Source organism: Triticum aestivum, chromosome 5A (genome assembly GCF_018294505.1).
Source record: "Triticum aestivum cultivar Chinese Spring chromosome 5A, IWGSC CS RefSeq v2.1, whole genome shotgun sequence".
Lineage (NCBI taxonomy): Eukaryota > Viridiplantae > Streptophyta > Magnoliopsida > Poales > Poaceae > Triticum > Triticum aestivum.
In genome coordinates, this window is record NC_057806.1 from 92578919 (window position 1) to 92590722 (window position 11804).

Sequence of the window (11804 nt, forward strand, 5' to 3'; positions counted from 1 at the left end):
TGGGGAAGAGAAGAAGAAGGAGGGCGAGAAGGGGCGGAGTGAGGGAGAGTGCGCGAGCCTCTGTCGCTCCCCCTCCTCCTACTACTTATAGACCGCGCGGCGGAGCCGAGGAGGCGCGGCGTGGGGGAACGTGGGGATCAACTGCGCCCACTCCCCCACGTCCCGTGATTATTGTGCCTTAATGGCAGAATAAAACCGCCGCGGGAAGGCGAGCGGTCCATGTGGGCCACGGAAGATCCGCGCTCGGACCGAGGCCTGCGAGTGGCGGGCCCGGGCCTGCGGCGGCATCCCGTCGCGCGCGTGCGTTGGCAGGATTTCCTCGCCACGTGGCCCGTGTTCCCGCCTACGAGAAACGGAGCTTTTCCGAAGATGGCGTGCACAGGCAAAGCCGGCCCCTCGGGATAGGAAGTTGACCAAGCTTCTCGTCCCTTTATCAGCCTCGAAGCTCGCTCAGCTTCGGGGACTACTGTCGGAGTGAGTGACCACGGGTAGCCTAGCCGGCTCCCCCTAGCCTTTCTGGAAAAAAATTACGAGCCGATCCGGCTCTCAAGAATCCAGGACATGGGGCCGCCTTCCCCTGGCCGGCTGTCTCCTAGGCCGGCAGTTGGAAGGCGGCCCGACTTCAGCCCTCATGAAGAAAGCCGCGGGAGGGCCAGCTCCGAGGAGCCAGCTGTGAGAAGGCCGACTCCAAGGAGCCTGATGTCATCCATGACGGGCTGCCAGTACGGCCCATGGGCGGTGGGCCCCTTCAGGCAGAGAGACACCCGAGGGTGGCCACACCTCCCCCAGTCGGCCCAAGATAGAGCCGGCTCCCCACAGCCGGCTTGCCACCTCCCTCGAAGAAGACGCCCCATTAAGGAGACAAGACGCGGAGGGGCTATAGTGATCGCCCGCCGGACGACAGCACTGTAGCCACGCTTACCTCGGCGAAGCCCTCATCACCAAGATTGAGCAACAGTAACCAGCCACCGACAAGGCCCTGGACAGTGGGGCCTGCCTGTCGACCCAGGAGCCGGCAGCCGGCAGGACCCACCAGTCGGCGGGCCCCAGCAGTCGGCACGGAAGCCGGCGAGCATAGACACAGACGGCTGGGCCCCACGCCCAGCCGGATTACCATTGTACCCCCGGGGGGTAGGCCTATTTAAACCCCCCGGGACACCCATGCAAAGGGTTGATCCCTGCTAGTTTTAGACACCACGTGGGGAGGAGAAGAGAGCAAGCAGAGCCCTCCTTCCTCCTCTCGCCAAACAGCTCAAGGAGCATCGTGTAGCTACTTGTTCATCTAGTGATCATGCAGAGACCCCGCAGAGCAGCAGTAGGGGTGTTATCTCCACGGAGAGCCCCGAAGCTGGGTAAGATTCGCCGGTGTGCATGTCTTCGCCTCATCCCGTTTCCAGGCATCGGCGATGTTTTACTGGCTCCCACAATGATAAGCCACCCGTTGGCATATGTCGCACTTACCACCCGACAAATGGTAAATTGTATAGGTGCACTAGTTCAGCGAACGAATGGTGATACAAGTGCAATAATGATGGTAGATATAGGTTTTTGTAATATGAAAATATAAAAACAGCAAGGTAGCAAGTGGTAAAAGTGAGCACAAAAGGTATTGCAATGCTAGGAAACAAGGCCTAGGGTTCATACTTTCACTAGTGCAAGTTCTATCAACAATAATAACATAATTGGATGATATAACTATCCCTCAACATGCAACAAAGACTCACTCCAAAGTCACTAATAGCGGAGAACAAACGAAGAGATTATGGTAGGGTACGAAACCACCTCAAAGTTATCCTTTCTGATTGATCTATTCAAGAGTCCATAGTAAAATAACATGAAGCTATTCTTTCCGTTCGATCTATCATAGAGTTCGTACTATAATAACACCTTAAGATACAAATCAACCAAAACCCTAATGTCACCTAGATACTCCAATGCCACCTCAAGTATCCGTGGGTATGATTATACGATATGCATCACACAATCTCAGATTCATCTACTCAACCAACACAAAGAACTTAAAAGAGTGCCCCAAAGTTTCTACCAGAGAGTCAAGACGAAAACGTGTGCCAACCCCTATGCATAAGTTCACAAGGTCACGGAACTCGCAAGTTGATCACCAAAACATACATCAAGTGGATCACATGATATCCCATTGTCACCATAGATAAGCACGTGCAAGACATACATCAAGTGTTCTCAAATCCTTAAAGACTCAATCCGTTAAGACAACTTCAAAGGGAAAACTCAATCCATTACAAGAGAGTAGAGGGGGAGAAACATCATAAGATCCAACTATAATAGCAAAGCTCGCGATACATCAAGATCATACCACCTCAAGAACACGAGAGAGAGAGAGATCAAACACATAGCTACGGGTACATACCCTCAGCCCCGAGGGTGAACTACTCCCTCCTCGTCATGGAGAGCGCCGGGATGATGAAGATGGCCTCCGGAGAGGGACTCCCCCTCCGGCAGGGTGCCGGAATGGGTCTAGATTGGTTTTCGGTGGCTACGGAGGCTTCTGGCGGCGGAACTCCCGATCTATTCTATTCCCCGATGTTTTTAGGGTATATGGACATATATAATCGAAAGAAGTCGGTCAGGGGAGCCACGAGGGGCCCACAAGGGTGGAGGCGCGCCCAAGGGGGCAGGCGCGCCTCCCTGCCTCGTGGCCACCTTGAAGCTTCCCTGATGTATACTCTAAGTCTCCTGGATTGCTTCCGTTCCAAAAATAACTCTCCCGAAGGTTTCATTCCATTTGGACTCCGTTTGATATTCCTTTTCTTCGAAACACTGAAATAGGCAAGAAAACAACAATTTGGGCTGGGCCTCCGGTTAATAGGTTAGTCCCAAAAATAATATAAAAGAGTATAATAAAGCCCATAAACATCCAAAACGGATAATATAATAGCATGGAACAATCAAAATTTATAGATACGTTGGAGACGTATCAAAAGACAAGGCCAAGTCCTTCCCCAACAAGAGCAACTTCACCAAGAAGACTCCTCCGAAGGGGTTGGTGGCACAAGAAGAGTAAAATGAGGATGATGACGATGATGAAGACGGTGAGACGATGGCCATGGCCTCCGTTTCCATTGCAACAACTCCACGGGTGTCCCTCTTTGACTCACCAGTTGAGAACATCACCGCCAAGTGCCTCATGGCGAAAGCCACCAACAAGGTAACCCCCAACATCAAAACTACCATCACTACTAATCCCTCTTTGACGGATTGCATTGATAAAAGTGAGGGGTCTAATGAGGAAGAAAATTAATTTGAGTCTTTTATGAGTAAGCTCAAGGGTAAATCCAAGAAGCACTTTGTTGCTCTCTTGGAACAACTTGGTGAAGCCAATGATATGATCGAGGCTCACGAAGACACCATCTCTAAGATGGAGGGGCATAGTTGTGACTATGCCGATGAGATATCGAATCTCTCTAATGCTCGTGAGGAAGAGAGTGGTCATCGTTTGGCTATTGAGGAGTCACACAACTATGATCATGCTAAATTAAAGAAAGATCGTGATCATGCACTTGTTGTATCTTGTGTGCTCTATTCCGAGAAGGTCAAACTTGGTGTTGATCTAGCTAGACTCAAGAAGGAGTTTGATTTACTCAACAAGGCTCACAAAGCCTTGAAGGGTGCTCATGATAGCCTCAAAGAGTCTCATGATCAACTCCAAGTGAAGCTAACTAAGGAAAAGGCCACTTTTCCTCATATGGTCTTAATTGATAATGCAAATGCTACTAACCCATGTTGTGAACATGTGCATCTTGTGGAGGAGAATGCTAAGTTGAAGGAGAAACTTGAGAAAGGCCTTGTGTCTTGCATACAAGGTGAGAAGAACCTCAACGACCTTTTGAGCAATCAAAAGGAAGTTGTGGGCAAGGAGGGAATTGGGTTTGCTTCCAAGCCCAAGAACAAGAAGAAGAATGACAAGGCCAAACGACCTCCTCCTCTCAAGCAGACTTTTGTGAAGGAGGGAGAGGGTGATTCTAAGGAGAAGAAGAACAATGAGAAGGGTGGTGGTGTCAAGAAGGGAAATGCCACCCCTTCCAACAAAGCCAGCGACTTTAACCCCTCTTATGTGTTGTGTCGTGCTAGTGATGGGCATGTTTATGCTAAATTTGTTGGTTCTCCTTATGAGTACATTGAATGGTATATTTGGGTTCCTAAGACCCTCGTTACTAACATCAAAGGACCCATTACAAAATGGGTACCTAAAACCAAGCATTGATCTCTTGTGGGTGTTTGCTTCCGGTGGGGATCATGGTTGCTCGATAGTGGAGCCACTAATCATATGACCGGAAGTAAGGACTTGGCGGTGGACGTGCACAAGATTCCATCTATGCCCACCAATGTCGAGTGGGGTGATGCCTCATCTTCTAAGGTATTTGGACTTGGAAAGGTTGTCATTTCTCATGATCTCATGATCGAGAAAAGTCATGCTTGTTGAGTCCCTTGCATACAATTTACTTTCCGTTCATCAACTTGCACTCATGGGCTTTGCCACTTTCTTTGATATTGATATTGTGGCCCTCTTGTGGAGAAAGACTCTTAAAGTAGCCTTTGTTGGGCATGTCGAGAACGGTCTCTATGTGATTAACTTTCCTGAGCGACCCACTAAGACCGCGACATGCCTAATGGCTAAAGTTGACGTGGGATGGCTTTGGCATCATCGTTTAGCCCATGTCAATATGAGATCTTTGCAAAGTCTTCTCAAGAGGGACCATGTCTGTGGACTAACAAATGTTAGCTTTGCCAAAGATCGTGCTTGTAGTGCTTGTATTGAAGGAAAGCTACATGAGAAGGCTCACCCTCCCACGACTATCATTTACTCAAAGAGGCCCTTAGAGATACTTCACTTGGATCTCTTTGGAACTCCATCCTTTGATAGTATTGGGGTAGAAAGTATGGCTTGGTGATTATGGACGATTATTCAAAATACACTTGGGTGTACTTCTTCAAGAGGAAGAGTGAGACCCAACAAACCGTCATTAACTTTGCAAATGAAGCTCAATGCCAACACAATGCAAAGATCTTGACGATAAGGAGTGACAACGGCACCGAGTTCAAGAACTACACCTTGGATGAGTTTCTTAGTGATGAGGGGATCAAGCATCAATATTCCGCACCTTACACTACTCCAGGATGCTGTTAATGCGACACTACGATCAGAGACCCTTCGAGAAACTGTGTGCGATGCAATAATCACAAATGGTGGTGTATGAAAACCGTCAAAAAAGGTGAAAACATTTGCGATGGAGGATGCATCAAACACGGTTCAGATTTTAGTTGCGTGTGTGATGAAGGGCATATGGTTCAGTTCAATTAACTGTTTGCGATGAGGAGGAACAAAAGACATAGGCAGCCAGATGAAGGCGTCTGTGATACACAACATACGGTTCACTCAGATGAACTATTTGTGATTAGGCAACACAAAAGAAACGGGCATCCAGATGAAGGTGTGTGCGATATACAGCATACGGTTCACTCAGATGAACTATTTGTGATTAGGAAACACAAAAGAAACGGTTAGCCAAATCAAGGTGTGTGCGATATAGGGCATGCGGTTCACTCGGATGAACTGTTTGCGTTGACACAAGAGAACAGAAATGGTTCAAATTAACAAGACGTGTGTGTTGTGCAATGGGATTGCATGCGGTTCACTCGGCCATTATCGTTAGTGTGTGACCTCTGTGGCAATCGTTCGCTCCCCAGGCGCCTCTTTGTGTACCGTGGCAACCATCCACCAACTCTTCGCCTTTCCCTCTCGATTTGGAACTGTTGTCGCACGCTAGCTCTTCCTCCCTCCTCCATTTGCCTTCACCCTTCCTTCTGCCATTGTTTGATCGTCTTCTCCATGGAGGGAACAAGCCGAAAATGACCCCGTTATTCTTGCCCCGATCTGAATGATGACGCGGTGGAGGAACTCATTGATCGGGTGCGACGTCATCACCTCGGCTAGCATGGCAGGTTCGTTCAAGACCATTCTCGAATCAACTAATAACATCATTACAAGGAACCCAAGGGTCCAGGAGCAGTTTGATCTCCCCTATCTTCTTCATCATGACCCTGTTGGCTGGCTCGGGGACGAGGGAAGCCTCGCCTTGTGTAAGTTGATGCTTCTTGATAATGATATGTATGATGTTAAGATGCCATCGCTTGAGGGCAAGGCTTGGGCAGGCGCAAATGAAGATTGGGTTGTTTATGTTGGGTACAACTGCGAGTGGGAACTTGTGAATGTGTACACTCGTCACCGGGTTCCACTTCGAAAAATCTCAGATGACTGCCCAGAGGTTGAGTACACCGGTATCCTACGTGAGTTCAAATACGATCATGTTGACTGTAGTCTACGGAAGATAGCAATTTGTCGAGTTCCACACTCTTGGGGTTATAGGAATGCTTATGTTGTCGCTATCTTCGACAAGCTTGTTGCTGCCCTTCGTGGTTCGACTCAATGGATATTGCTCAAAAATCAGTTTCTATACATGGATGAGTATTGTGATGCAATTCAATACGAGGGTCTTGTGTTTGCTGCCACCACTCGTGGCACTATTTTTGCATGAAATCCTCATGATTTCGGTATGTTTGTCTTCCACCGTAATTATAATTGTTTCATACACATGCATGCGGGTTATCTAGTTTCCCTTTACTAATTAACCTTCTTGTGTTTCCAAGGTCCTGTGAACATTCCACCACCTATACTTGAAAATTTTATTCACAAGCATGAGGACGAGCAGGACCCATATACTTAGTGCCACCTGGCAACTTATTCCGATGGATCACCTCTTCTTGTCTGTATACGGGGCACTGCTGATGTTACTAAGGAAGCAGGTGTTGTCTCGTATGGTCGCACTCTCTGAACCTATTCCAACATCTGTTGCAGGGTATTCGTGATGAATACTAGTGTACTAGCGCCAACACCTTCTCCCTGGTTCAATATTGAAAGTCTTGGAGGAAACTCTCTCTTCCTTGGACAAAACTATCCAATGATGGTGGAAGGCGATCCAACTGTTGTTGACACAATGTTACTACCATTTATAAGAAGCAACTGTATCTATACCTCAGACATTACTATGCTTCCCTACCGTCCCAATATGGGTCCTGACATAGGCCGCTTCAGCCTCGATGACCAGTCCTGCATTGGTCTCGAGATTGACAGTAGTCGTCCCTTCCCAGAGAATCACTTCTGGTTCAAAGCAAGCGTTTCCAACACCGACGAGTGGTTGAGCTGAAGTTCATTTCATCGCTTTGTTATTTGTTGTGTGAGAAAAACTTTACAAGAATGTTTTGTTGGAAATGATTTATAATCCAACGTGTATCCTCGTTGTCGTTGTGGGTTGATGACTTGTTGTATGTAATCAATGGTACATTTGCATATGCGTCCATGAACTCACGCCTGCTAGTGGTGTCCATATGAACAGTGCTAGTGATTTTAGTTGCAAAAATTAGATAGTGCTAGTGATTTGTAGCTGCATATTTTGACAAATCGCAGTGTTACAAGGTTGACAAATGGCAATGTTACTATATAAACAAATGTCAATCTTTCCAGTTTGAGAAATGGCAACATACCCAAAATGACAGATATGCAAATCTTACCCAATTGTTTGTACGTGGTTGCACACGGGTCATGCAAAACAACCGTTTGCGTTTAAGGGATGCAGAAATCCTGCTCGCCACATTTTCCCTTGGCTTCCTGGGGAAGCTGTCGGTTTGCATACGGGTGTTCTAACTAAAATGTTTGCGATGAGTATTTTATATTTAAAAACCGTTGACGTTTTTTTAAATAAAATCATTTGATAAGTCTGTACATTAAGAGAGAAAAACGCAAGTTCGTTCAAACCATATCTTTCATTCAGTCACACTGCGAATTTATATTCATATGATCGAGAATTCGAGATACAGTATTAAACCCAAAAAAACTATTTCCGGTGGCGGCGGAGGCGGCGTGCCGCGCCGTAGTTGTCGTTGTCGTCCTCCGGGACGCCGTTGTTGAAGTCTTCAAGGCAGCACAAAATGTTCTTCACTTGTAAATCAAACATCATGTCGTCGTGCGATCGACGGCGAGGCGCAGGAGGACGGCAACTGGCACCACTGAGAGGTAGCGGTCGACGGCAGCGTCCCATGCCGCTAAGGGGGGGTGCATGGGCACGGGCACGGGTGCGGCGGGTGCAGCCAAACGCATGGGGACCGGCACCGCGGTGGGTGGAGGGGTGCACATGGGCGTGGCGGGTGCAGCCAAACGCACGGGGGCGGCGCCACGGTGGGTGGAGGGGGGCGCACGGGCACGGGCGCTGGCGCTGGCATGTACACGAGCTCGCGCGGGTCCGTGGAGACCTCGCTGACGCCCGCGGCTTCCAGCTCTGCGATAGTGCTCGGTGACCAGCCCGTCAATACGGGGATGGTCACTGGCGCGGGCACAGGGATGGGAGCTAGGACGGGAGCGGGGGCAGCAACCGCCGCAACCAGCTCGTTCTGGGCCATGTCCATGAGGCCCCATTCCTCCTTATTATCTATCTCCTTTGGCTCGGAGTCGACTTCACCAAACTTGAAGACTAGTGGCAGATGATCATTCTGCGCCATGGCGGTGGAGGTCTGTGGGGGGCAGGGGAATGGGAGGCGAATAATAAGGCCGCCTGTATTAAACTGTGGCTCGGGCGCCATTGATGGAAAGGAAGGCGGGCGGCCATGGAAGTCAAAGGGCTCGCTTCCCAGTGAGCCTGTGCAGCGTACAGCTCGCACGCTTCCCGGTGAGCCTGCGCATTGGAGGACAGCTTGCACGCCTCTCGGTCAGCCTGCGCACCGGACTGCGCTCGCACGCCTCCTGTTCAGTCAAGGTCAAGCAGTTGTCCGCACGGCACCTCCTACAGCCATTAAAACCAAGACACGTGGCATCACGTGAATGGTTAACAGAACGCACACGATTTGAATTATACAAGCGTTTGAGATATTAAAGTGGCAGCTATTTTTTCAAAATGCCTTTGTTGGCTGTCATTATTCGAGTGTGCCTTCTCTCAAAATGGACACAAAAATACCACATCATGTCGGATGTCATTCCATGATAGCATACCGAGTTTCATGAATTTCAAACGAGTTTTGGATTTACTAGAATTTGAAAACCAGGCATCTCAATGTTTTGTCGACAATCAATGGGTGCCCTGGTGTTTGAAATTCATTCCCATTTCTTGCATGGGACCTAAGCATGCACCCAAGGACACAGATTTGATTTTTCAACCAATTTATATGCACTGGAGCATGTGCATGTACTTCAAATTTGAATTATGCACATAAATGTATTGAAAACTCAGTTAATGCATAAAAATGTCCAAAAAAACCCCAAAAGAATCACAAAAATTGACACAACACTCCTGTTGTTCTATGTTGACGCGAGAAGTTTTTTGGAAGCAATAAGAGGCAGTGGATATCGTTTCGTCCCCAAAGGTGGGACGTTCCTACCAAGACCATGATGCTTGTTGTGAGAAGCTCTGGTTTGTGAGAAGCATATACCAAACCTACCCCAAACGGGACAAAATTTTTACCACGGCATGTTGATGCCCCTCCATGAAAGCATGCCAAGTTTCATGAATTTCAGACGAGTTTTGGATTTACTAGAATTTAAAAATGAGTGAGGGAGTCCGAGATTAGGGGGTGTCCGGATGGCCGGACTATACCTTCAGCCGGACTCCTGGACTATGAAGATACAAGATTGAAGACTTCGTCCCGTGTCCGGAAGGGACTTTCCTTGGCGTGGAAGGCAAGCTTGGCGATACGGATATGTAGATCTCCTACCATTTTAACCGACTCTATGTAACCCTAACCCTATCCGGTGTCTATATAAACCGGAGGGTTTTAGTCCGTAGGACACATTCAACACAACAATCATACCATAGGCTAGCTTCTAGGGTTTAGCCTCTCTGATCTCGTGGTAGATCTACTCTTGTACTACCCATATCATCAATATTAATCAAGCAGGATATAGGGTTTTACCTCCATCAAGAGGGCCCAAACCTGGGTAAAACTTCGTGTCCCTTGCCTCCTGTTACCATCCGGCCTAGACGCACAGTTCGGGACCCCCTACCCGAGATCCGCCGGTTTTGACACCGACATTGGTGCTTTCATTGAGAGTTCCTCTGTGTCGTCGCCATCAGGAAGGATGCCTCGCCCCGTCTTTAAAGACGGCACCGTTGCTAAGGGAGCTTTGGCTGTCGGCCAAACCCTCCGGCTAGGTGGTTTTCTTATGACCGCCTGTTCGGCTTCTGCGCCGACGATGACCTCTCGAGCCATCGAAAACAATCTTCATGTCAGCTCGGTACTCGCCGAGCAGTTAGATCCAATGGAGCTCTCCTCCATAAACGAGCTCTTGGATCGCATCGCCGCCCTGGGAGTCGCTACGGATTACGACCAGATTGGGCCCAAGCCCGATCTGAGAGAGATTAACTCTCCCCAAGTCACCCATCACGTTGCCGTGGTAGAGGGACAGTGCGGCGACCCCTCATCTATCTTAAGGACTAGCTACGTCCGGATTCCCGATCCCTCCAAGCCGGATACCCGCGGAGGGGAGGATATCACTCAAGACCTGAACTTAGAGTCAGGCGACGGACTGGATTCATTGGACAACATCCAGGAATCCAAATTTTCGAGTTCGGAAATTCCTCGGCCTCTGAGCCTCAGATGGGGTGAGGCTTCGGATTTAATTCCACCCACCCACCCGAACATTAGCGATCTATCCCAAATTAGGCAAGAGCCCGAAGAAACAGTACATCATTACTGGGCCAGATTCCTCCTGGTTATGAACAGGATAAAGGACTGCCGCGAGGAAGACGCGATTTCATTCTTCTGCAATAATTGCACGGACAAGGGAATCCTCAACGCCATAAGTCGCCGTGATATTACACGCTTCGCTGACTTGGCGTCCATGGTACGAAAGTACTGTGCGATGGAAAGCGCCTGGAAAACCGAAATAAAATTTTGGGACAATCCGGCCCTGAATGCAAACCCAGTCCGAAATAAAAGGGTGCATCATCGCCAGACACCCGGGTCAAACACCAAAAAGCAAAAACCCTCTACAGGGCATGGAACCGTATTGGAAGGATGGCTTAATGGACCCTGTAAAATTCACAGTACAGAGGACGCCACACCAACTCACAGCCTTAGAGCATGTTGGATACTCCGGCAGGTGGCCAAAATTGGCGAAGATCTCCTAATTCCGGAGGCCACAGAAAGCCACCCCAGAGACACCAATACGGTATTAACAGTCTTCGAGACTTTCGCATCAAATAACATGCGAAAAAGGACACTCCGCAGCCTTGCCGAAATCTACCAAGTGGCAACAATAAACCCATGGAGTGACACGGCTATTACCTTTAACGCCAGTGATGAACCTAAATTCCGAACAGCCCGAGTACCAGCTGCATTGGTCCTCAGTCCAATAGTGGACGGCTTTCGTCTTACCAAGGTACTCATGGACGGCGGCAGCGGATTGAACCTCATTTACGAGGAAACCCTTCAAAAAATGGAAATAGACTGGAACCGCATTGAGCGAAGCAGCACAACCTTTAGAGGAATAATCCCCAGTCGGGAAGCGCGCTGTACAGGAAAAATCACACTAGATGTGGTGTTCGGCACGCCGGATAATTACAGGTCCGAAGAGGTCACGTTCCATGTGGCTCCGTTCAGCAGCGGTTATCACGCTCTGCTAGGGCGGGAAGCGTTTACAATCTTCCAAGCAATACCCCATTACGGGTACATGAAGCTCAAGATGCCCGGGCCCAACGGGATCATCACTCTCGCTAGTGATC